This window comes from Pseudorca crassidens, chromosome 7 (assembly GCF_039906515.1).
Source record: "Pseudorca crassidens isolate mPseCra1 chromosome 7, mPseCra1.hap1, whole genome shotgun sequence".
NCBI classification, from domain to species: domain Eukaryota; kingdom Metazoa; phylum Chordata; class Mammalia; order Artiodactyla; family Delphinidae; genus Pseudorca; species Pseudorca crassidens.
The window spans coordinates 83,521,826-83,547,079 of record NC_090302.1 but is presented as its reverse complement, the minus strand read 5'-3'; the positions used below and the strand labels follow the sequence as shown (position 1 = coordinate 83,547,079).

Sequence of the window (25,254 nt, the reverse complement as noted above, 5' to 3'; positions counted from 1 at the left end):
ACCCAAATAAAATATGACTCAGCAATTTCAGTTTTAGGAAGTTACTCTACAGATAAACCTTCACATATGGTCAACAATATTCAAGGCTGCTTTGTTTTTTTTTTTGTTTTTGTTTTTAACATCTTTATTGGAGTATAATTGCTTTACAGTTGTGTGTTAGTTTCTGCTTTATAACAAAGTGAATCAGTTATACATATACATATGTTCCCATATCTCTTCCCTCTTGCATCTCCCTCCCTCCTACCCTCCCTATCCCACCCCTCTAGGTGGTCACAAAGCACCGAGCTGATCTCCTGTGCTATGTGGCTGCTTCCCACTAGCTATCTATTTTACGTTTGGTAGTGTATATATATCCATGCCACTCTCTCACTTTGTCCCAGCTTACCCTTATTATTTTCTAAATATTCTTCTAGTAGCAAAAAATTACATTTATCTGTCTTTCCCAAATATTCCTTGTGATCTCAAGACTCACCTGTGTAGAAGTAGGTTTGATTTGATTAGAGCATGGTGGAGACTTGCGCACCTTCCTCATAGGACTTGTAGGTTCTAAAACTCTAGGATTAAGATTTTTAAAATTTTATGCTAAGGATATTCTCTTTTACCTTCAGTGATGTCTTCTCTTTCCAGTCCAGATTCCCCCACCTGAAGGAGAGGAGGATTAGTTTAATATTGTTAGTTTTATAATTAACAATAGTTAACAAATTTCCTATCCCTTCTGTTTATCACTTCTGAGATCTGAGCTGGTTTGGGGAAGCCTCGAGAGACGATCACCAGATACCTATCACCCTCATGAAGTTGCTGTGAGGTACCTCTTCTCAGGAGATTTTTAAGAAAACTTCTAAATTGGTGCCCAGGAGAACCATCTAGAATTTCATCCCAGTCAACCGCAAGATGAGTTTACCCCCAAACTTCCCTTAACCCAGTTTTGAAACTCTGTGACTCATCTTTCCCTTTGTCTGGAGCCCCACAATTTTTGCTTGATGCTGTTTGAAGAGGGAAACTAGAACAAACCACAAGGAGTCGAAGCACTGAGTTTTGGAGCCAGAGGGAAGGTCCAATCTTTCTCTGATACACGCACACTCTGATGCCTTGAAGAAGTGGCTGGCCAACCTCCTGGCTGTTTCCCATATCAGGGAGCTCACTACCTATTAAGACAGCTTTAATTAGACTAGGTTAACGTTGACTCTGCATATGGCTCCCAGATACCTGAAGAAATATCTAGGTCATGGTAGCCATTTTGTCTTCGAAACAGGACTTAGAGGCCAGCATCTGGCTGTCAAAATAAAACTAAGCAAACCCAGGGGCCTGCCTGAGGGAATGCTGGCCCCTACTCAGTCAGAGAAATGCTGTGATCTTGAGCATTCTTTCTAGATTCCAGTCATAAAAATCAAGCCCTTACTGAAGCTCTAAATGAGGCCTGGGATGTAAATTCCTTGGTGGTTTCCCTAGAGGCTGACAGCTGGTGGAGGGAGTGAGGGGTGTGCTGAGGACAGAGACCCGTGTTTGTTTAGTGTAGTACTGTGAGAGCAAGAGGGAGAAGCTGGGGCCAGAGAAAGAGAGCTCTGCTTGCTGGGAAGAGGCTGGTGTGTGTGGAACAGGCTGCCTAAAATCATGTCCTGGTGGGTTTGAAAACTCTTTTCAACATTGCCGTGTGTGAGAGAAATTGCTGATTACCTGCCCAGTTACCCACTATCCAATGTTCCCTTCTTCCTTCCTAGCAGAACCCCATTTTGTTTGGGGCAGCTCTGTGCCCAGCTACGAACGCTCAGCTTCCCCAGTTCCCTTGCAGCTAATGGTGACTATGTGATGTTAGTGAGTGAGGGCCAGTGAGGTGTGAGAGGATGTCTGCTGGGAATGTGGGGGGAAGACTTTGCTTCCTGTTACACGTTCTGCTACCCCCCATTTCCTTTTCCCTTCCTTCTTCCTTCTGCCTGTCCTGTGGAGGGGACACCAGGAGGTGCAGCATCTTTATGGCAACCACAGGCAACAACATGGATGGAAATCGACACCCTCAGGATTCACCCCACAGCAGCTGTGCCAGCTCAGGACTGCATCCCTGGACAGTATCCCTGGACTGCATCCCTGCTTTCTTTGTGAAAAATAAACCCCAGTGTGTTTAAGCCAACATCAGTTGGGCTTTTCTGTTACTTTCAGCCCAGTTCTCAGTGACGTAGAACTTATACAGCCTAACTCCTTGAATGTTTCTCTCTCTTTGGGTGATACCTGAGGGTCAAGTGTTGGCATCAGGCCTGGGTGACCTGAGAGATAGTCTTCTTCACGGTGTTGCTGGGTGGAAACTACAGAGACAAGACAAACAAGAACTGTTGTATCTATGATCTGGGAGACTTCATCTGGGCAGGGGGAGCTGTGAGTTGGCATGCACGCACTGAGCCTACAGGATGAGTGTGGTGAAAAATGTTGGTGGGAAGCCAAGGTGCTCTGTGCTACTGTATCAAGATGACCCCACACACCCAACTCCCATCCTTGGTGGCCATGCATATCCCATGTGGGTGAGGGGGCAAAGGAAGCTGTGCCCTTGAGTGGCTGCTGGGTCTGCTGATGAACTGAAAAGGCCATACCTGCTGTATTCCTGGTTCTGTTTCCTCCCACAAAGCTGAGTGAACATGGTACAAGGTTGAAGTCTGTCTGTGTTTTGTGAGTCTGAATTGCCAACCCGGACCCATGACCACTTCTGGGCCAGACCAAGACCCTGCTGATTTCGTTAAGACTAATTAGCCACATCTGTCTCCCCCATTAACAATAATTATTTTATTAACCTTTTATGTAGTCTTTTGTATTGCCTCAAATATATTTTTTGGATGGGTTGGGGTGTAAATGATTTTAATAAGTACAACTAAAAAAGGTTTTCTAAGAGTTGATGTGATGGTAAAGGGGCCATTCCACCTGTTGTGGGTGGGAAGGTGGCACTGAGAGATGAAAGGGGCATGGCCCTGGAGGTCAGGGAGACTGGAAATGAAGTTCAGATGCTATCTTTACAGCTGCGAGGTCTTGGGAGATTTATTTAGCCTTGTTGAGTCTCAGTTGCTGTATCCGTACATTGGGAATAAGTCTCTGCATAGATGAAATGAAACAATATAGATAAAATTGTCAAACACAGTCCTGGTCCAGGCACAGACATAGGCTTCCCACCAATGTTAGCTCTCTCCTTTCTTTCAAGTCTATAATAATAATAATAACAACACCATCTGTGTCATGCTTTCCTCTTAGTGGAGTGGGGTTAAGTGCCTGGATTCTGGTGTCAGACTTCTGGGTTCGAATCCTTGGTCTGCTCTTTGTAGCTGAATAACTTTGGGCGAGATATTTAACTTTTTGGTGGCTCATGTGCTTCATCTGTAAAATGGGGATAACAATAGTACCTACTTAAAGGGTTGTTGAGAAGGTTAGAGAAGTTGAGTAAAGTGTCTGGCACAATGCATAGCACATATTAAGAGTTCAGTAAGTGGTTGCAAAAAAGAGAATGTTTACAAGAGCTCAGGTTTTGTCCCTTGTTTAGTACCACTTGCATGAAGCTGGCAGAGCTGGGGCTCAAAGCCTGGCCCCTTGACATTGAGCTTGTTCTGTGCCTGGCACTGTGCTCAGCATGAGGCATATTGACCATGAATAAGACACAACTTCACCTTCTGTTTTCAAGGAGCTCAGGGTCTAGAGACAGTGGTGTTTAGGAAATGAGAATGTCATGGTTCGTAGTCCTTTACTACCTTAAACTGTTTGGATTTCCCTCTCCCTAGGAACAGGGAAGGTGCCCTGGAATCTGAATAGGTGGTCACCATGACAAGATGGTGGATGCTAGAGGCAAATTCAGGAGATCCAGCTTGTTGTTTTTCCATCTCTGCTGCATCCGTGTGCGCTGGCGAGGTTCTTTCCCTCACAGATTTATGTAACTTATCATCACAGTCATGTCTGTGTGTTTTGCTGATGCCATTTAAATTCTGTTACTATTTAATACCAAGAACATCAAAAAAGAACATTTTGAGGGACTTGAAAAATCCAATTGGTCTCTTAGTAATTTGATTTGTAGGAAATTGGAGAAGATCGTATTCTGAATAGAGTGCTTTTAAATGAATCATCATGGCTTTCCTGCACAGGCACTAGATGGGCTCAGATGGGGAGCCCTGCTAAATCTCTCATTAGGTGGAGGATGCAGTCTGTGTTGGTTAGGAAAGGCTCAGCTCCATGTGGCAGAAAATCCAAAATAATAACGGCTTAAATAAGGTGGATGCTATTTGTCCCTCGTGAAAAAGAGCTCTGGAGGAGGCAGTTCGCGGCTGACAGGTGTCTTCATGGAATCACCAGGGAGCCAGACTCCTTGCATCTCCTCATTCTGCCACCCTTAGAACGTGGCTTCCTGGACAAAGAAGCCATTCAGACTCCACCATCACCACTTATGCCTGCATTCCAGGCACAGGCAGGGGGGAGGGATAAGAAGGGAGTGCACTCTTCTTTTAGGGCATTTCCCAAGAGTCATAAATTATACTTTTGCTCACACACTATTGGTCAGCGCGTAGTGACATGGCCACATCTACCTGCCAGGAAGGCTGGGTGGCTTATAAACAACAGAATTTTATTTCTCATAGTCTTGGAGGCTGGAAGTCTGAGGTAGGGTACAAGCATGGTCAGGTTCTGGGGGGGACCTTCTTCCAGGTTCCCAGCTTCCTGTTGTGTCCTCACATGCAGGAGAGCAGAGAGGGGAAGCAAGGTCTCTCATGACTCTTACAAGGGCACTAATTCCATTAACAAGGGCTTCACCCTCATAACCTCATCTAATCCTAATTACTTTCCAAAGATTGTACCTCCTAATCCCATCACATGGAGAGGTAAGGTTTCAACATATACATTTTCAGAAGACACAAACATTCAGTCCATATCAGCTGGGAAATTTACTCTTTATTCCAGGTACCCAGGTACCCAGATAAAATAGGTGCTATGACTAGGGAACGAGGGGAGAATGGATACTGGGGCTTAGCCAGCAGGCTTTGCAACAAATTTTTTTGGAGACCTGACAATACCTCTTTCTCTGCCAGCAAAGGTTTATTTGTTTGAGAGGAATAGCAGGGACCAGCAGCAGAGAAATCCCTCGTGCAGATGGAACTGCAAAAAGGACACATGGGACTAGAAAAACAAAGAGACAATTATGAAGTAGGGTGTAAGACAGAGTTGGAGAACCCTTGGAAATCATGGAGGGCTGCAGGTAACACATGAAGATGCCGAGGGCCAGAGGGGTGAGTTGGCTGGTGTGTTGGGGTCACTAAGTTCACACTCTAGCTCCACAATTCACTAGAAGGACTCATAGGACTTGGAAAAACTATTATACTCATAGTTTCAGTCTATTACAGTGAAAGCATAAGCATACAGATTAAAGTCAGCAAAAGAAGAAAAATAGACTCAGGATAGAGTCCAGGAAAAACCAGGTGCGAGCTTTTAGTTGTTGTGTCCTTGTGTGGTCAATGGACAGGGCTTCATTTGCCTGGCTACAAGATGTGACAACATATACAAAGTTTTGCTAACCAGGGATACTCACCTGAGCCTGGGTGTCCAGGGCTTCTACTGGGGAGTTAGTCCCATAGGCAGGCCATGCCCACATGGCTGACCCCAGTTATTCAGTCTCCAGCCCACTTCTCAGATCAAACTGATAAAGAGTGGTGAAGACCTCCATCATAAATCACATTGTTAACAAAAACTCTCTGGTGTGGCCCCAGGCATTCAGAGACACTCGTATCAAGTAGGACTGTCCCACGACTCAGAGGTTATCGCCCAGGAGCTGGTCAAGGGCCAGTCTTGAAGACCTTTACAATGGGCAGGGTTTGGGCAGCCCAGGCATGCTGAGCTAACCCTTTACTGCACACTTGCCCGCAGTCATACGCCGATGGCAGAGCCAGGTCTAGAATATTCATCTCCTTGGAGGACAGTCAAGGCAGTTGACTTGCCCACGGCAGAGGCAGGTCTAGAGCGCACATCTCCTGACCCGCATCCAGTACACAAACAGGGTTGAAAGCATGATCGGGACAATCTCCATTCAGATTGGCTCTGACACTTAGTGGCTGTTTGATTTACTCAGATTGCTTATCTGCAGACGTGAAGAGGAGAGAAACGCTACTCAGCATTTCTGTGAGGGCTAAATACATTCATTAACACAAGGTTCTCAGAACAGTGCCTGGCATATGATATGTGCTCAACAAGTGAAAGCTAGTATTGTTATTACCATTCACATCACGTTGCTATTCCTCAGTCTCTTCTTATGTATGCAGAAAGCCCCTGAGCTGGCTTAGAACCTGGCTGTTGACAAACACCTGCTTGGCCAAGGCAGGTTCTCTTCCTGGAAGGTCAGCCACGGAACAGCAAGCTGCCCAGGACATTCTGGGCCCTCTGCATCACGGAAGACTGAAGTCTCATCCATACCTGGCATTGCCTATGTTGCAAAGATTCCCTCAACATTCACTCTAATCCTGTTTTCTATAAGGTAAAGCTGCTGTGTATACATTCTAAAAAATCTGTTTTTAAAGTGGGTGCTCCCTGATCTTTTCTCATTTTCAGAATCATCTCAGATAAACTTTTTCCTTCTGAGGTGATTCTCTGCAATGCTTCAGTGTTCTCTGTGTTTCTGTAGAGAAAGCATGCCTGATTAGTTTCTGTTGTTTGGTCAAACTCAGCCCCAAAGACAGGAGCAAAGGATTCTGGGATCCCTTCCCTTATTTGCCACTATCAGGCTTGCAATTCTGGGAAAGTCACTTCTCTGGGCTTCAGTTTGCTCATTCCTAAATTGAGGGGGAGGGGAGAGATGGATGCTAAGGGTCTTCCTCTTCTCTGCTCAGATGCTGAATGTGAACATGCTTAATCTGTCTTGGGCCATTTAGTCATCACAAGTATACATAAATCATGTGTGTGTGTGCACGCGTGCACACACGTTCCTGGAAGACAGGGACACATCAGGGACTCAGCTAATGCTGTTTATTCCCCCATGTTCTCTGTTGCTGAGCAATCCTGAGTCACAGGCCTGTCAAAGGGGAGGCTGTTTGTGCTGGGGTAAGAAACTCTCAGCTGTGCTCCACCCCCTCTTTCCATGCTGTAAATGCCAATGTACTTGGAAGGGCTGGAGGAGAGACTCTCCAATTTTTTCAGAAGCTATGAAGTTGCCTTGGGACAAAGACCCTCAAGTTGGTGGGCACCCCCCTACAATCCTGGCAATGAAAAGCTGCATTTTACCCAGGGCCATTAAGCTGGATTTGCAAAGATGTGTGCTGGCTGGTGTTTAAGAAGAGAAGGACCCCAGGAAGGAGAAGACAAGACTCCCGTTGGTGCCTTCCCTCTCCCTCCCTCTCTCTCAAGGCCGTTCTTTTCAGAACCCAGGCCCCTCCCCCAGTGGCTTCCTAAATTCTAGAGGAAGTGCCACCCCTAGCAGGTACGGAGCGTGCCTGCATATGCCTTGGCACCCCTCACTGCCCTGCACAGCAGGCACCTTGCTCACTTCATTTTCAAGAGATTTAAAACAGGAAACAGATGCTCCCCATGAAGCCTGAATAGCAGCATTTCTATCACTGGTTGTCATGACATGGGCTGACATGGGAGCAGCCTTGGCAACGGGGCTGACAGTTTGATGGGTTTAATTTCGGTGCAGATTTCTGCAAAGAGGCACCTGCTAGAAATGCACCCCTGGTGGCTGGGGAGCCTGAAGGGGAAACAGGCAGGCGGTGGGAATATAATGCTGCAGCCCATCTTGACAGCAGCAGCCCAGTGGGGCTGCCCGTAAGGGCTTTGCCCAGCACCAGCACCGGCACCACTGATGGCTGATTTCGGGATCTCAGTGGACCTCATACTCACTCAGCATTCGCCCTGCTCACCACTCGCCCTCTGGAGGGGCCCATCTTTGGTCTCTGTCTGAGAAATGGAGGCAGACATCAAATAAATTACCCTGAGATGAGGCTGGTCAAGGCAGCAGAGGAATCTGCAATCCCTATTCTTGGTCCTTGGTGCCAATCACTCTAAAGCGGAGAGAGAAGACAAAGTAGCATCATTTCCTCTTCCATTCTTAACCCCACCTGATGTCCTAACATGAGGTACCAGTGCACGTGACAGCGGATTTATTGACAAGGAAAGCAAAACGAGGCAGGATTCCTTCCTCCCAGCTCCGTGCTTCTATTCCCTTGTACCCTGTCCCGCCAGGGTCTGTGAAGTCTAACTTGGCAACAGATGGAATCAACCAACCATCCGCTACCCTTCTCTCTTCCACACTCTGGCATCCTATTTTGTTCCCTCTGAGCCTTGAGAATTGGGAAGCCCATGAACTACCATCACATATTCATTACACCAACATTAGCTAGTCCTGTATGCTAGACACACCCTGCTACATGCTGGAGCCACCAAGCTGAATGATGCATGCTTCCTGCCTTTCAGGATCTGAACATCTGGTAGGGAGGACTGACATGCAAAGAAGTACTCTTAGGAAATACAAATTAAAGACCAGTTTGTGATGCCATTTGACACACCCCAGATTGGTAACATCTAGAAAGTCTGAACATATTAAGTGCTGTTGAGAGTGTAAAGCAACTTCTCTCATACCCTGCTGGTGAGAGGGTAAATTAATACAAGTACTTGGAAAATCATTTCATATTATTTAATAAATGGGAAGATGAATATATGGTATGTCTGGGCAAGTCTATGATTAAGTATGTACCCAGGAGAAATTCTTGTGCACATACTCACAGTAGCAATGTTTCAAACAGTAAAACACTGGAGACAATCCAAATGCCTATTAAGAGTAGAATGAATAAAACCATTTTGGAATATTATTCAGCAGTGAAAATTAATGCACCACTACTACACACATCAGCATGCATGAGTGTTACTAACAAACTGTAGAACAAGAAAAGCAAGTCACAGAAGAATATATTGAACATGACTTTATATAAAGGTCAAACATGGACAGAACTAAGCTACATATATAATAAATGTATTTTTTAAAACAGCAAGGGAATGATAACCACAAAACACAGGACAGTGCTTACCTCTGGAATGGGTGGGGTTCAGAGGGGCACAGTCATAAATGAGTTCATGGCCGAGCCTTTGCACAAGCCTACGTCTGGAATGTTCATGATATCCACATGGAGATTTCCCTCATTAAAAAAGAGTTTTATGCAGCTGCTTCCAACTAGCTATCTATTTTACATTTCGTAGTATGTATATGTCAATGATACTCTCTCACTTCATCCCAGCTTACCCTTCCCCCTCCCTGTGTCCTTAAGTCCATTCTCTACCTCTGCCCCTAGGTTCATGAGAACGATTTTTTTTTTAAGAGTCCATATATATGTGTTAGCATACAGTATTTGTTTTTCTCTTTCTGACTTACTTCACTCTGTATGACAGACTCTAGGTCCATCCACCTCACTACAAATAACTCAATTTCATTTCTTTTTATGGCTGAGTAATATTCCATTGTATATATGTGCCACATCTTCTTTATGCACTCATCTGTCGTTGGACACTTAGGTTGCTTCAATGTCCTGGCTATTGTAAATAGAGCTGCAGTGAACACTGTGGTACATGACTTTTTTTGAATTATGGTTTTTCTCAGGGTATATGCCCAGTAGTGGGATTGCTGGGTCATATGGCAGTTCTATTTTTAGTTTTTTGAGGAACCTCCATACTGTTCTCCATAGTGGCTGTATCAATTTACATTCCCACCAACAGTGCAAGAGGGTTCACTTTTCTCCACACCCTCTCCAGCATTTATTGTTTCTAGATTTTTTGATGATGGCCATTCTGACAGGTGTGAGATAATATCTCATTGTAGCTTTGATTTGCATTTCTCTAATGATTAATGATGTTGAACATTCTTTCATGTGTTTGTTGGCAATCTGTATCTCTTCTTTGGAGAAATGTCTATTTAGGTCTTCTGCCCATTTTTGGATTGGGTTGTTTGTTGTTTTGAAATTGAGCTGCATGAACTGCTTGTAAATTTTGGAGATTAATCCTTTGTCAGTTGCTTCATTTGCAAATATTTTCTCCCATTCTGAGGGTTGACTTTTCGTCTTGGTTATGGTTTCCTTTGCTGTGCAAAAGCATTTAAGTTTCATTAGGTCCCATTTGCTTATTTTTGTTTTTATTTCCATTACTCTAGGAGGTGGGTCAAAAAGGATCTTGCTGTGATATATGTCATAGAGTGTTCTGCCTATGTGTTCCTCTAAGAGTTTTATAGTGTTTGGCCTTGCATTTAGGTCTTTAATTCATTTTGAGTTTATTTTGTGTATGGTGTTAGGAAGTGCTCTAATTTCATTCCTTTACATGTAACTGTCCAGTTTTCCCAGCACCACTTATTGAAGAGGCTATCTTTTCTCCATTGTGTATTCCTGCCTCCTTTATCAAAAATAAGTTGACCATATGCACGTGGGTTTATCTCTGGGCTTTCTATCCTGTTCCATTGACCTATATTTCTGTTTTTGTGGCAGTACCATACTGTCTTGGTTACTGTAGCTTTGTAGTATAGTCTGAAGTCAGGGAGCCTGATTCCTCCAGCTCCATTTTTCTTTCTCAAGATTACTTTGGCTATTCAGGGTCTTTTGTGTTTCCATACAAATTGTGAAATTTTTTGTTCTAGTTCTGTGAAAGATGCCATTGGTAATTTGATAGGGATTGCATTGAATCTGTAGATTGCTTTGGATAGTAGAGTCATTTTCACAATGTTGACTCTTCCAATCCAAGAACATGGTATATCTCTCCATCTGTTTGTATCATGTTTAATTTCTTTCATCAGTGTATTATAGTTTTGTGCATACAGGTCTTTTGTCTCCTTAGGTAGGTTTATTCCTAGGTATTTTATTCTTTTTGTTGCAATGGTAAGTAGGAGTGTTTCCTTAATTTCACTTTCAGATTTTTCATCATTAGTGTATAGGAATGCAAGAGATTTCTGTGCATTAATTTTGTATCCTGCTACTTTGCCAAATTCATTGATTAGCTCTAGTAGCTTTCTGGTACCATCTTTAGGATTCTCTATGTATAGTATCATGTCATCTGCAAACAGTGACAGCTTTATTTCTTCTTTTCCAATTTGGATTCCTTTTATTTCTTTTTCGTCTCTGATTGCTGTGGCTAGAACTTCCAAAACAATGTTGAATAATAGTGATGAGAGTGGGCAACCTTGTCTTGCTCCTAATCTTAGTGGAAATGGTTTCATTTTTTCACCATTGAGGACGATGTTGGCTGTGGGTTTGTCATATATGGGCTTTATTATGTTGAGGTAAGTTCCCTTGATGCCTACTTCTGGAGGGTTTTTATCATAAATGGGTGTTGAATTTTGTTGAAAGATTTTTCTGCTACTATTGAGATGATCATATGTTTTTTTTCCTTCAATTTGTTAATATGGTGTATCACATTGATTGATTTGCATATATTGAAGAATCCTTGCATTCCTGGAATAAACCCCTCTTGATCATGGTGTATGATCCTTTTAATATGCTGTTGGATTCCGTTTGCTAGTATTTTGTTGAGGACTTTTGCATCTATGTTCTATGGCCTGTAGTTTTCTTTCTTTGTAACATCCTTGTCTGGTTTTGGTATCAAGGTGATGGTGGCCTCTTAGAATGAGTTTGGGAGTGTTCCTCCCTCTGCTATATTTTGGAAGAGTTTGAGAAGGATAAGTGTTAGCTCTTCTCTAAATGTTTGATAGAATTCGCCTGTGAAGCCATCTGGTCCTGGGCTTTTGTTTCTTGGAAGATTTTTAATCACAGTTTCAATTTCAGTGCTTCTGATTGGTCTGTTCATATTGTCTATTTCTGCCTGATTCAGTCTTGGCAGGTTGTGTATTTCTAACAATTTGTCCATTTCTTCCAGGTTTTCCATTTTATTGGCATAGAGTTGCTTGTAGTAATCTCTCATGATCTTTTGTATTTCTGCAGTGTCAGTTGTTACTTCTCCTTTTTCATTTCTAATTCTATTGATTTGAGTGTTCTCCCTTTTCTTGATGAGTCTGGCTAATGGTTTATCAATTTTGTTTATCTTCTCAATGAACCAGCTTTTAGTTTTACTGATGTTTGCTATTGTTTCCTTCATTTCTTTTTCATTTATTTCTGATCTGATCTTTATGATTTCTTTCCTACTGCTAAATTTTTTTTTTCTTTCTCTAATTGCTTTAGGTGTAAGGTTAGATTATTTATTTGAGATGTTTCTTGTTTCTTAAGGTAGGATTTTATCACTATAAACTTCCATCTGAGAACTGCTTTTGCTGCATCCCATAGGTTGTGGGTTGCCGTGTTTTCATTGTCATTTGTTTCTAGGTATTTTTTGATTTCCTCTTTCATTTCTTCAGTGATGTCTTGGTTATGAAGTAGTGTATTGTTTAGTTCCATCTGTTTGTATTTTTTACAGATATTTTCCTGTAATTGATATCTAGTCTCATTGCGTTCTTGTCGGAAAAGATACTTGATACGATTTCAGTTTTCTTAAATGTACCAAGGCTTGATTTGTGACCCAAGGTATGATCTATCCTAGAGAATGTTTCATGAGCACTTGAGAAGAAAGTGTATTCTGTTGTTTTGGGATGGAATGTCCTATAAATATCAATTAAGTCCATGTTGTTTAATGTATCATTTAAAGCTTGTGTTTCCTTATTTATTTTCATTTTGTATAATCTGTCCGTTGGTGAAAGTGGGGTGTTAAAGTCCCCTACTATGATTGTGTTACTGTCGATTTCCCCATTTATGGCTGTTAGTATTTGCCTTATGTATTGATGTGCTCCTATGTTGGGTGCATAAATATTTACAATTGTTATATCTTCTTCTTGATTGTTCCCTTGATCATTATGTGGTGTCCTTCTTTGTCTCTTGTAATTTTCTTTATTTTAAAGTCTGTTTTGTCTGATATGAGAATTGCTACTCCAGCTTTCTTTTGATTTCCACTTGCATGGAATATCTTTTTCCACTCCCTCACTTTCAGTCTGTATGTGTCCCTAGGTCTGAAGTGGGTCTCTTGTAGACAGCATATATGTGGGTCATTTTTTTTGTATCCATTCAGCCAGTCTATGTCTTTTGGTTGGAGCATTTAATCCATTTACATTTAAGGTAATTATTGATATGTATGTTCCTATTACCATTTTCTTAATTGTTTTGGGTTTGTTATTGTAGGTCTTTTCTTTCTCTTGTGTTGCCTGCCTAGAGAATTTCCTTAAGCATTTGTTGTAAAGCTGGTTTGGTGGTGCTGAATTCTCTTAGCTTTTGCTTGTCTGTAGAGGTTTTAATTTCTCCATTGAATCTTAATGAGATTCTTGCTGGGTAGAGTAATCTTGCTTGTAGTTTTTTCCCTTTCATCACTTTAAATATGTCCTGCCACTTCCCTCTGGCTTGCAGAGTTTCTGCTGAAAGATCAGCTATTAACCTTATGGGGATTCCCTTGTATGTTATTTTTCCCTTGCTGCTTTTAGTATTTTTCTTTGTATTTAATTTTTGATAGTTTGATTAATATGTGTCTTGGGGTGTTTCTCCTTGGATTTATCCTGTATTGGACTCTCTGTGCTTCCTGGACTTGATTAACTATTTCCTTTCCCATATTAGGGAAGTTTTCAACTATAATCTCTTCAAATATTGTCTCAGTCCCTTTCTTTTTCTTTTCTTCTTTCTCTTCTTCCTCTGGGACCCCTATAATTCAAATGTTGGTGCATTTAATGTTGTCCCAGAGGTCTCTGAGACTGTCCTCAATTCTTTTCATTCTTTTTACTTTATTCTGCTCTGCAGTAGTTATTTCCACTATTTTATCTTCCAGGTCACTTATCCGTTCTTCTGCCTCAGTTATTCTGCTATTGATTCCTTTTAGAGATTTTTAAATTTCATTTATTGTGTTGTTCATCATTGTTTGTTTGCTCTTTAGTTCTTCTTGGTCCTTGTTAAATGTTTCTTGTATTTTCTCCATTCTATTTTCAAGATTTTGGATCATCTTTTCTATAATTATTCTGAATTGTTTTTCAGGGAGACTGCCTATTTCCTCTTCATTTGTTTGGTCTGGTGGGTTTTTACCTTGCTCCTTCATCTGCTGTGTTTTTCTCTGTCTTCTCATTTTGCTTAATTTACTGTGTTTGGGGTCTACTTTTTGCAGGCTGCTGGTTCGTAGTTCCTGGGTTTTTTTTGTTTTTTTTTTTTGCAGTACGTGGGCCTCTCACTGTTGTGGCCTCTCCCGCTGCGGAGCACAGGCTCCGGACATGCAGGCTCAGCGGCCATGGCTCAGGGGCCCAGCCACTCCGCAGCATGTGGGATCTTCCCGGACCGGGGCACGAACCCATGTCCCCTGCATTGGCAGGTGGACTCTCAACCACTGCGCCACCAGGGAAGCCCGTTCCTGTTGTTTTTGGTGTCTGCTCCCAGTGGCTAAGGTTGGTTCAGTGGGTTGTGTAGGCCCCATCTTCTTTATCCATTCATCTGTCGATGGACACTTAGGTTGCTTCCATGTCCTGGCTATTGTAAATTGTGTTTCAATGAACATTGTGGTACATGCCACTTTTTAAATTATGGTTTTCTATGGGTATACGCCCAGTAGTGGGATTGCTGTGTCATATGGTAGTTCAGGGAGATCAGCTTGGTGCTTTGTGTCCACCTAGAGGGGTGGGATACAGAGGGTGAGAGGGAGACACAAGAGGGAGGGGATATGGAGACATTTGTATATGTATAGCTGATTCACTTTGTAATACAGCAGAAACTAACACAGCATTGTAAAGCAATTGTACTCCAATAAAGATGTTAAAAAAATGTTTTATTGAAACATAATTGAAATAAAATGAGCTACACATGTTTAAAAATTACAATTTGATATATTTGATATACTTTTCAAACTTGTTTTGGCTATTCTAACTCCTTTGCATTTCTGCACAAATTTTAATTATAAATGCTTGAGGTTTGAGCACATGTTAAAGTTTCTTTTATAGGGTGCTTCCAAGTACAATGATATTTATTTGGTGAGAGAGGTGGTGGTGCAAAAGAGGAAGCAGAGGATCCCAATGCTAAGTAGTTTTGAGGACCTGGTGGCTGATGCCATCAGAGGAGGGACAAATTCCCTGCCCTCCTGAGCCAGCACGGTAGTGGTGTCCATCCACAAAACTTTGGGAAACTCCCTATGCATCCCTAGGCACTGAATGGCACCATTGTCATGAATATTATCGTAAACATTCTCTCTGTTGGCCTCTTTGAGGATGTGGTGGTGACAATACACTGAGAGTCAGACAGAGCCAGAAAGGGGACCCCAGTCTGTACTTCTAGATTCTTGAGTAGCTTCTTCATGGCTCTGTCTCTTGTGAGAACATTATGAAAAATGAAGTCAAAAGCAATTGATCTGCTAGTGTGAGAGACCCCTTGGATTCAACTTCTCTCTGCCTCAGCCAGAATCATTAGTGAACAGGATAAAGGTTATGGTTCCTCTCTTGCCCTCAAATGCATGTATGCAGTCATGCACTGTGTGTCAGAGAACCCAGGAAGGCAGCTGTAGAGGATATGTGTCATCTTTTGGGTGGCTAACATCCAAATCCCTCTCTTCCTTTAATACCCTTTAATACCCTGATTTCCTAACAAATGCTGGAGAGGGTAAGGAGAAAAGGGAACATTCCTACCTACACTGTTGGTGGGAATGTAAATTGGTGTAGCCATTATGGAGAATAGTATGGAGGTTCCTTAAAAAACTAAAAATGGAGTTGCCATATTATCCAGCAATCCCACTCCTGGGCATATATCCAGAGATACATGCACCTCAATGTTCATAGCAGCACTATTCACAATAGCCAAGACATGGAAACAACCTAAATGTGCATGGACAGATGAATGGATAAAGAAGATGTGGTATATATATACAGTAGAATACTACTCAGCCATAGAAAAGAATGAAATAATGCCATTTTCGGCAACATGGGTGGACCTAGAGATTATCACACTAAGTGAAATAAGTCAGACAGAGAAAGAAAATACCATATGATATCACTCATATGTGGAATCTAAACTATGACACAAATGAACTTATTTATGAAACAGAAACAGACTCACAGACATAGAAAACAAACTTATGGTTGCCAAAGGGCACAAAGTGGGAGGGATAAATTAGAAATTTGGGATTAGCAGATACATACTACTATATATAAAATAGGTAAAACAACAAGGTTCTACTGTATAGCACAGGGAACTATATTCAACATGCTGTAATAAACCAAAATGGAAAAGAATATGAAAAAGAATATGTATGTATATGTATAACCAAATTTCTTTGCTGTACACCAGAAACTAAAACAATGTAGTAAATCAACTATATACTTTAAAAAAGAAAGAAAGAAAAAAATAACCTGATTTCCTACTGGAGAAACTCACTACTATGTGTGATCTTGGTGGTGGGCAATTCCTGGTGACAACCACTCCTTTAGCTTACCTCCATGAAAGTCAACAGAGGCTAGATTCTTTCTCTACTTTGTTGGAGAGCCTGGGGACAAGCATATGACCTAAGCTTGACCTGGAGGACGCGGGTTCCTGGGACATTGGATCTGGAGCAAAAGAAGCCAAGATGAAGAGAAGGGTGAGGCGAGAACCTGAGCTGTGGCAGAGGCTGGGGCAGGCCTGTCTGTTCATGCATGGTTACATTTTGGTGTCCCTTACGCAGTGCTTGCTGCATAGAGGATGCTCAGTGAATGTTAAATGAATCATTGCATAGATAATAATACTGTCAGCAGATCCCATTTCTCCAAAACAAAAACACTGTCTAGAATCACAGACTTGTCAAGCTGGAACAGAGCTTTCTTTTTCATTCTCATCTAATTCAAACCCTTCATTTTGCTGGTAAGTAAAGAGGTACCCAGGAAGTCCAAGGGACATGGACAAAATTGCGACCCTACAACTGTTCCCCAGGCACAGGCAGAGCTGGGCTCTAAATATTCAGACGCCCAGTTCATTTTTCTTTCAGCTACTCTATCTCCAAGCCTTTAAAACTATATTTAGATATTGCCTATTTAACTAGCATACCCAGACATAAACGTATTTATAGCAGAATCATTGAAAATGGTGCCAGTGGAGGGCAGTCTTGATACCACATGAGGTTCATAGAGGAGTGACTCAAGATATTAATTAATAGGACTCGAGCTGGTTATTAGTCTAGGTGGGTTATATTTAGCATGAGTTACAGGATCCCAAAGCATCTTCACTTTATTCATTTTCAGATCAGAGTGTGTTATAAGTTGACTTTTCTGAGTCACTTAGGGGGCCTCCTGAAACTGGCCAACACCTTGACTCTTTTGATGAGACCACTGGGTTTGTAAGTTCAGGATGAACTTCTAGAATCTAGAACACAAGTATGGCAGTTTTCTAAAGACATATGCGCTGAATGCAGATTTGCTTCAGCAAATGTAGCCTGTATGAAAAAGGCTTTATAGTTGGTTGTTAAACAAACAGCCTAGTGGTCAAATGTCCATATTTGTTACAAGGCAAATAGGATAGAAGCTTTAGAAATGTCTAAGACTATATTTACCCAAAAGTGTTGTCATCAGTCTTAAATTGTATTGTGTTAAATCTCCATGAAGTTTGTAGCAGCTTCTTTTTGAGTTTGGTATTCATTAGGGAAGGTAAAATCAACTGTGAGAGAACAGGCCCTAGAATCTGCACACAGGTATCCTCAATGTGAGCATCTGAGTTTGGGTCCTTCCAAATATAGACCCTGAGACAAGGAATTGGATCCAAGTTGGTTATTTGGGAGATGGAATGAAGGAAAGGGGAGAGAGAGACAGGAAGGAAGGAAGAGCCAATAAAAGGTATGAACGTGGGCAGATTACTGCTGCGGACAACCGAGGTTGAATCCTGCTGGGGATCCTTTGAGAGATGGTGCAGATTACACCTTAAGTTCATCCCACCGCCTGGGAGGAAGATGCTGCAAGATGGAAGATGCCATAGCCACCATCTCTTGTGCTTCTTTGCTTGAGGGTTGCTCCTCAGGGGGTCAACATTCTGGCATTCTGCCTGAAGGTGACCTCTGAGGTTGGCCAATCCTGGAGGTAGGGAACCAATGGCCTATGCTACACTAAGGAAATACTGTTCCAGTGACTTGGAGAACATAGGATCTTTGTACAGCACTTTACAATTCTCCTCTTCTTTAAACATCACCATGACGACCACCACAAAATAGAACACCTAAAGTTAGGAATAATTTAAAATTTCAGGAAACGTGGACTATACAGGAGATTTGCATTTCCATTCAATAAGAAAGCTTTACAGGAAAAATTCAATCCTCTAAGTTGATTCTGGCTCTTTATAGTCCATATATGTGCTGTTAGTATTGATTTCTCTCTCTCAACATCTTGCAGAATTATAGTACAATATCAAAACCAGGAAATTGATATTGACACAATCCAGTTACCTTATTTGGATTTTACCAGTTTTACAGGCACTCATCTGTGTAGAGCTAGTCCTATGTAATTTTATCAGCTGGGTAGATTTGTGTGACCACCACCACAATGAAGGTACAAGATAGTTCCATTCCAAGTATGCCTTTATAGCCACAACAACGTCTTTCTCCTCCCCCTCCCCACAGGCAACCCTTAATTGCTCTTGTCAGTGCTGGCAACCCTTAATCTGTTGTCCATCTCTATAATTTCGTCCTTTCGAGAATGTTGTATAAAAGGAATCATACAGACCTAGAATGGAAAAGAATATGAATCACTTTGCTGTACACCTGAAACTAACACAATATTATAAATCAACTATAGTCCAATAAAAATTTTTTTAAAAAAGGAATCATACCGGTGTAACTTTTGAGATTTCTCACTCATTATATCTACCTTCAGATCCATCCAAGTTGTCATGTGCATCAATAGTTTGTTCTTTTTTATTGCAGAGTAGTATTTCATGGTTTGGATATTTCACAGTCTCTAACCATTTACCCGTTGAAGGACACTTCAGTTGGTTCTCGTTTTGGGGCACTGTGGATAAAGCTGCTCTGACCTTTCGTGTACAGGTTTTGTGTGAACATCAGTTTCCATTTCTCTGGCATAAATGCCCAAGAGTGCACTAGTCAGGCCGTGTTAAGTGCAGGTTTAGTTTTGTGAGAAACTGCCTCACCCTTTTGCAGAGTGGCTGTGCCATTGCACATTTCCACCAGTGATGTACAGATGAGATGAGTGGTCCACACCCTCTCCAGTATGCAGAGTTAGTATTGATATCTTTTGTCTTGGATCAGGGGGTCAGGAGAGTCTTAACTTTGGTTTGAGAACAGTGTTGTGTTTGCAAACTTTACAGGAAATTAGGCCAATTCTTGGGCCACCTAGGTGATATCTCTTATCATTCTTGCTCTTCTGTTTTCTGACTGCCTCTCTTTTTACTTTGAAATAACAACATATGTGATAAGTTGTAATAAATCAAAGCATTTCCGATGACTAACTTCCTTCAAGTTAAAAAAAATAATGGACCCATCCCCAGTCTGCAGAGGTAAATAAGTGACTCCCATGTAGCCTGAATCAATGCGGGATGGATGGAACAGGGGAGAAAAATGAAGGAGGGAGAGAACAGAGGAAAAGGACCATCTGTTATCATAGGACATAATGAATATGGAATTGTTGAGAAGTAGGCTGAATATCTTCGGTATACACAGCAACAAAGAGAAATATATTTGTAGTGATACTGGGCTGTGAGCTACTTTAAGGGGGATTGGCTGATTATAGAGAGTTAAAGGATTTGTTACAGTAACGCAATTTGGGTTAAAAAGGACATGAAAGCCCATCAGTTTAGATTCACCTTAGAAATGATGCCATAGTTTTAGAAATGATGTAACTGATGCATGAAGCAATTAAACTGCTTGTCCGGAGTCACACAGGGAGCTGACTGCAGACAGGGGCCAGAGCCCTACAAGGCGTGGGGTTGCAGTATGCTTCCTGTACAACAGTGTGAGGTGATGCATTTTTTTTTTTAACATCTTTTTGGAGTACGATTGCTTTACAATGTTGTGTTAGTTCCTGCTGTACAGCAAACTGAATCAGCTATATGCATACATATATCCCCATATCCCCTCCCTCTTGCGTCTCCCTCCCACCCTCCCTATCCCACCCCTCTAGGCGGTCACAAAGCACCGAGCTGACCTCCCTGTGCTATGCAGCTGCTTCCCACTAGCTCTCTATTATACATTTGGTGGTGCATATATGTCAGTGCTATCTTGACCTGTGTCAGGTACTTTCATACCCTACCAGGGCATGCCCTGCTTTCCTGGACACACCACTGCTCTGGGTTGGAAGCTTCTAAGTTGTTCCATTTTGCTTTACACACCTATCAGACTCTAGAGAATGAGAACAGAATGGAGTGACGATGACGAAGATCCCCTTGTTCTCAGCGATGTCTGAAGGCTCAGAAGTAAAAAGAAGGGCTGGCCGTTTAAAAAAAACAGATTAGCTAGAGCAGGTTTTTAAAATAGCAAGACTTAAAGTGATTCAATATTAATTGAATATTGAGTAAGGAAGAGGTAGGGAGTTAATTGAATGAGTGAGCTTGGGGTTTTGGATAATTTTTTCATGATGTGAAGGAAATTATTACAGAGTTGGATGCTGATCAGGGCATAGAGAGAGAGGTAGCATGATCTTTGGAAGCAGTAAATGAAAGCCATTTAGTTTGGTGAGAGACACAAACTTGTTGGACTGTTGATTTTTCCTTTAAGCTCGTAAAATTCTGCTTAAAAAAACTTTTTTTTTGTTGTAAAAAGTTACATGCTATTTGAAAAAAATGTAGAAACTATGAAAAAGCAAAAAGAACAAAATAAATATCATTCGTGATCTCATTATAGATACACACAATTGACATTTTAGTTATATCCTTTTAGTCTTTTTCGATGAATATATATCATTTATGTATTTATACATGTACTAAATGCTTTTAAAAAATGGATCATATTGTTTAGTAACCTACCTTAAAACTTAACAGTCCATAAACACCTTTCCAATGTAATTTTAAACCACTGCCTAGTATTCTATTGTATAGGTGTTCTTTGGTTGATATTCCCAACATTATATTCCTCTTACAAACAACCCTGTGACGGGTGTTATAGCTTCATTTTTGTATTTATCCACAATTATTTCCTTAGGTTAAGTTTGGAATTCCAGTGTAAAATGAAATGTAAATTTTAGGACTTTCAATTCCTAGTGCAGGATTATGAACCTGGAAGAAATTGTATCAATTGCCATTCCCAGCCGCAGTTTATAGGGTTCCCCACATTCTTCTCCAAAATGGGCTCCATGATTTCTTTTTAAATTGCCAATTTGATACATGAAAAATTATATATATTTACATTTTTTATTTCTTTGATTACTAAGGACATTATACTTAAAAAAACTCCAAATATTTGGGTTTTGTGTTTGTAAATTATCTGAACATGTCCTTTGACTGTTATTTTTTCTATTGGGGTACTCATCTTTTTCTCATTATTTTTTTTAAACTTTCAATTAGATTAAAACTTCAATTTTTTAAAAAAATTATTTATTTATTTTTATCTTTGGCTGTGTTGGGTCTTCGTTTCTGTGCGAGGGCTTTCTCTAGTTGAGGCGAGCGGGGGCCACTCTTCATTGCGGTGTGTGGGCCTCTCCCTGTCGTGACCTCTCTCGTTGTGGAGCACAGGCTCCAGACGTGCAGGCTCAGTAATTGTGTCTTACGGGCCCAGTTGCTCTGCGGCATGTGGGATCTTCCCAGACCAGGGCTTGAACCCATGTCCCCTGCATTGGCAAGCAGATTCTCAACCACTGTACCACCAGGGAAGCCCTAAAACTTCAATTTAAAAAATAAAATAAAATAAAACAAAATAAAACAATTCTTCCCCCAAAACAGAGATTAGTAAAAATAAAGATGTCATTATCCCACTCAAAAAAAAAAAAAAAAAAAAAAGGACAACCAGATATCTACTGTTACAAAAATGAAATTAGATGGAAAACTTTAACAAACTGTTGAAGCTATTTTCTTAAAAGAGACTTCTTCCACACCTAGAGATCTTGAATAGCCTCCTGGTCAGTCATCCAGAAGAAATTCTTCATATAATTGATGAACTTGGCTTCCACTTTGGGAAGAGAACCACCCTTTTCTATAATTGCTTGCATTCTTGCTTTAATGTCTTCTATAGAACTAGCTCCCTTTGGTGTTTTAGGAGTTTTTCTATGTTTTTTGGATTCTTGACCTTTTAATCTTGATGTTGATGTTTTTGAGTCTTTGTCATTCTGGTTTGGTTTTTGCATTTTTGGCTGGAGTATCTCATGTGGATTCCTTTACTGAGATTTTTCTTCAGCTTCCTCATTTTCTTCATCATCACCATCATCCTGTTCACAGCAAGTTTGACTTTTTTCTGTGGAAGCTTGCCACCACTTCCAAGGGCAGATCACTTTCCAGATATACTTAGGAGTTTCAGCTCCTCTTCGTATTCTGACTCTGCATCTTCCCTCACACCAGCCAAGTGCTGTCCACTAATATGCATGGGCCCTGAACCACCCTTCAACTCTAAGCCACAGTTGGTGTTATTTCAAATCCCCCAAGGGAAACCATTGGGTATACAGATATTTTCAAATTTGCCAGTGTTCCTAGAATAGGACTGCCTGTGTAATTCATTACTACTGTTTCAATGATGTGCAGTTCATCCTTTGTATCAGCCCTTAAACTGACTCTTCTTAAAGATAACTGGAGCTTATCTTCCATTATTATCTATTTTAAAATGACAAGTTTTGTCAGCCCTTGGTTTACAACTGAAAAGATAGTTCTGGGGCCTCAGGGGCTCATGTTCGTGTCCATCAGATTGTCCATGGGATGGTGACTAGTACTTGGGTAAGAGAGAAAGTGGATGGAGACTACTCTTCTAGGGAACAGCTGTGCAGGAGGGAATCACATTAGGGTTTTTACTGATTTCTTTTTTTTCAGAAGTGGTGGCTGAGCACATATGCATTTATTCATCCATTTATCAAATACTGATGGAACATTATTATGGGTTATATTGTGTTCCCCAAAGAGATGTTCAGGAACCCCTGGTACCTGTGAATGTGACCAATTTAGAAATAAGGTCTTTGCAGGCACAATCAAGTTAAGATGAGGTCATTAGGATGAGCCATAGTCCACTATGAGCAGTGCCCCTATAAGAAGAGGAAAATTAGGGCATGCATACAGACACAGAGGGAATATGGTCTACTGAAGACAGAGGTAGAGACTGGAGTTCTGCTCCCACAAGCCACAGAATGGCAGTGGCTACCAGAAAGTAGAAGAGGAATGGAAGGGTCATCTCCTAGAGGTTTCAGAAGGTACCTGGTCCTGTCAACACCTTGATTTTTTGTTTGTTTTTTTTTAAATTAAATTAATTAATTTATTTTTATACAGCAGGTTCTTATTAGTTATCTATTTTATATGTATTAGTGTATATATGTCAGTCCCAATCTCCCAGTGCATCCCCCCCAACCCCCCCCACCCCAGGTTCTTACTGACTTTTTAATTACTTTGTGTACATTAAGTACACTCACTCTTTATCTGTTTTCTTTGTTGTCATCATTTTTTTCTCTGTTTGTTTTAGGCTTTCAACTTTGTTGATGTACTTTTCTATGTTAGTAGTTTTTGTTGCTGTTACTTTTTTTTCATTTATTTGTTTGATTGCTTTTAGATTATAGACAGCTAAATCTATTACCGTTATGATTTCTGTTATTAGTATCATACTTAGAAAGGCTACCCCCATCCTTAGATTATACAATACTTCTCTACATTTTCTTCTAATCCTTTGTCATTTCACTTTAAATCTGAAAAGTCTTATTTCAGGAAACAACTTCAGAATATTACAATCTAATTTAAGTTTGTATACAGCCATTAGGATGGTTATTGACCAACACTGTTATATTTTTACTGTGAATGCATTTGTGTGCATTAGGTCTATACCTGCTAAATGCTGTTATCCACACCTGGGCCTGGGGCCCCACTGTGAACATCACCTTTTCATTGCTTGAAAGTCAGGATAGGCCTTGGGATCCACATATACTAAGTAAGAGGGCCATCACTGCAATGTTGGTTGGCAAACTCAAATCCCTTTATTTTGGCTTCTCAAACACTTAAAATTATGGTCATGTCGTGTTTTCCTTGAGATCTGTAAGAATAGCTGTTATATTTCAGTCATTGGTCAGAGTCCATGGGTTGTGAGACAAGCTCTCCTGGAGGATGGTGAAGAGGAGGGAGTGGCCGGCCCTCTCAGGATTCCACGATTCAGCGTCCACACGAAGGCGCTCCTAGCTGGGTGGATTGCAGTGCTGCAGGCACCTCTGAACACAAACAGCATCATTCCATGCAGCCCAGTTCTGAATGCCTCCAGCTGCAGAATGGATTGTTTCCTACTTTAGAATTAAACTTTGTCTTTTCCTTCTTTTTCTTTTGCAGAACTTCAGATGTGAGAACACATGTCAGTTGTTGGATCAGAGGACTCTTCCTACAGCACAAAAATGCATGCACTATATACCAGATTTGCAAACATACAAAAGATGGCACATCTCGTTATTTCTGTTTTTGAGGTTCCTAAGCTCAAGTCTAGTAAAATGCTGGTTGCCAGTAGACAGGGGCGTTTTGCAGGTAGGTGACCCAGGCGAGGTGAAATAAGTGGGAAGAGAGAGGCATGAGGAATTCCACAGATTTGGGAAATGCTTCCATTAATATTTTGTATTTGTGTTTTAAATTTTGGGAGTGACTCACAGGCACTGAGGAAAACTAACTGATTAAATTAACCTTGCCAGTAATGAGGTTGCCTGGCCTCTGTGGTAGCAGACACTCAGCTCATGGGCTGGTATTTAATTGGCTGCTTGGCGGCTGGTGAAAACAATGTGGGTTGAGTCCCACTTTAACAAGTGTTACAGTACATCAACCTTGTCATATTATATCCAGACATTATTAAAATTAGGAAGTGATACACCGAATTGTTTGTTTTCCTTATTCACACAAAACAGATGTTCAGGACTCACTTTACTTAGATACAGTAAATTAGGGGCGGATGGGGTGAGTGAAGTAAATACTTTGTTCTAGAAGGATAAATGTTGTAGCCATTGTCCTGCTCTGGCTGTATTTGAAAACAACAAGTGATATTTTTAATACAATTTGATATTCTTCAAATGCCTAGTTGGAGGTCAGGGGTTATAAAATCAGCTTCTTGAGTAGTGAGAAAGTGCTGTGGACAGAATCGTGTCCCCCCCCCCCCAAATTCATGTGTTGAAGTCCTAACCCCTATGTGATTGTATTTGGAAATCGGGCTTTTAGCAGGTAATCAATG

General features: G+C 41.1%; 1 long non-coding RNA gene and 1 pseudogene across 1 annotated transcript in view; one reads left to right on the top strand and one right to left on the bottom strand.

Annotated features, from left to right (window-relative positions):
- LOC137227104 (uncharacterized) overlaps positions 1 to 24,837 on the top strand; it is a 41,977-nt gene extending 17,140 nt beyond the window's left edge. Inside the window, exon 3 of the long non-coding RNA XR_010944696.1 lies at positions 24,375 to 24,837. This is a non-coding gene — a long non-coding RNA (uncharacterized lncRNA). The remainder of the gene's footprint in view (positions 1 to 24,374) is intronic.
- On the bottom strand, positions 21,890 to 22,737 carry LOC137227103 (nucleophosmin pseudogene; annotated as a pseudogene).
- Positions 24,838 to 25,254: the final 417 nt, after the last annotated feature.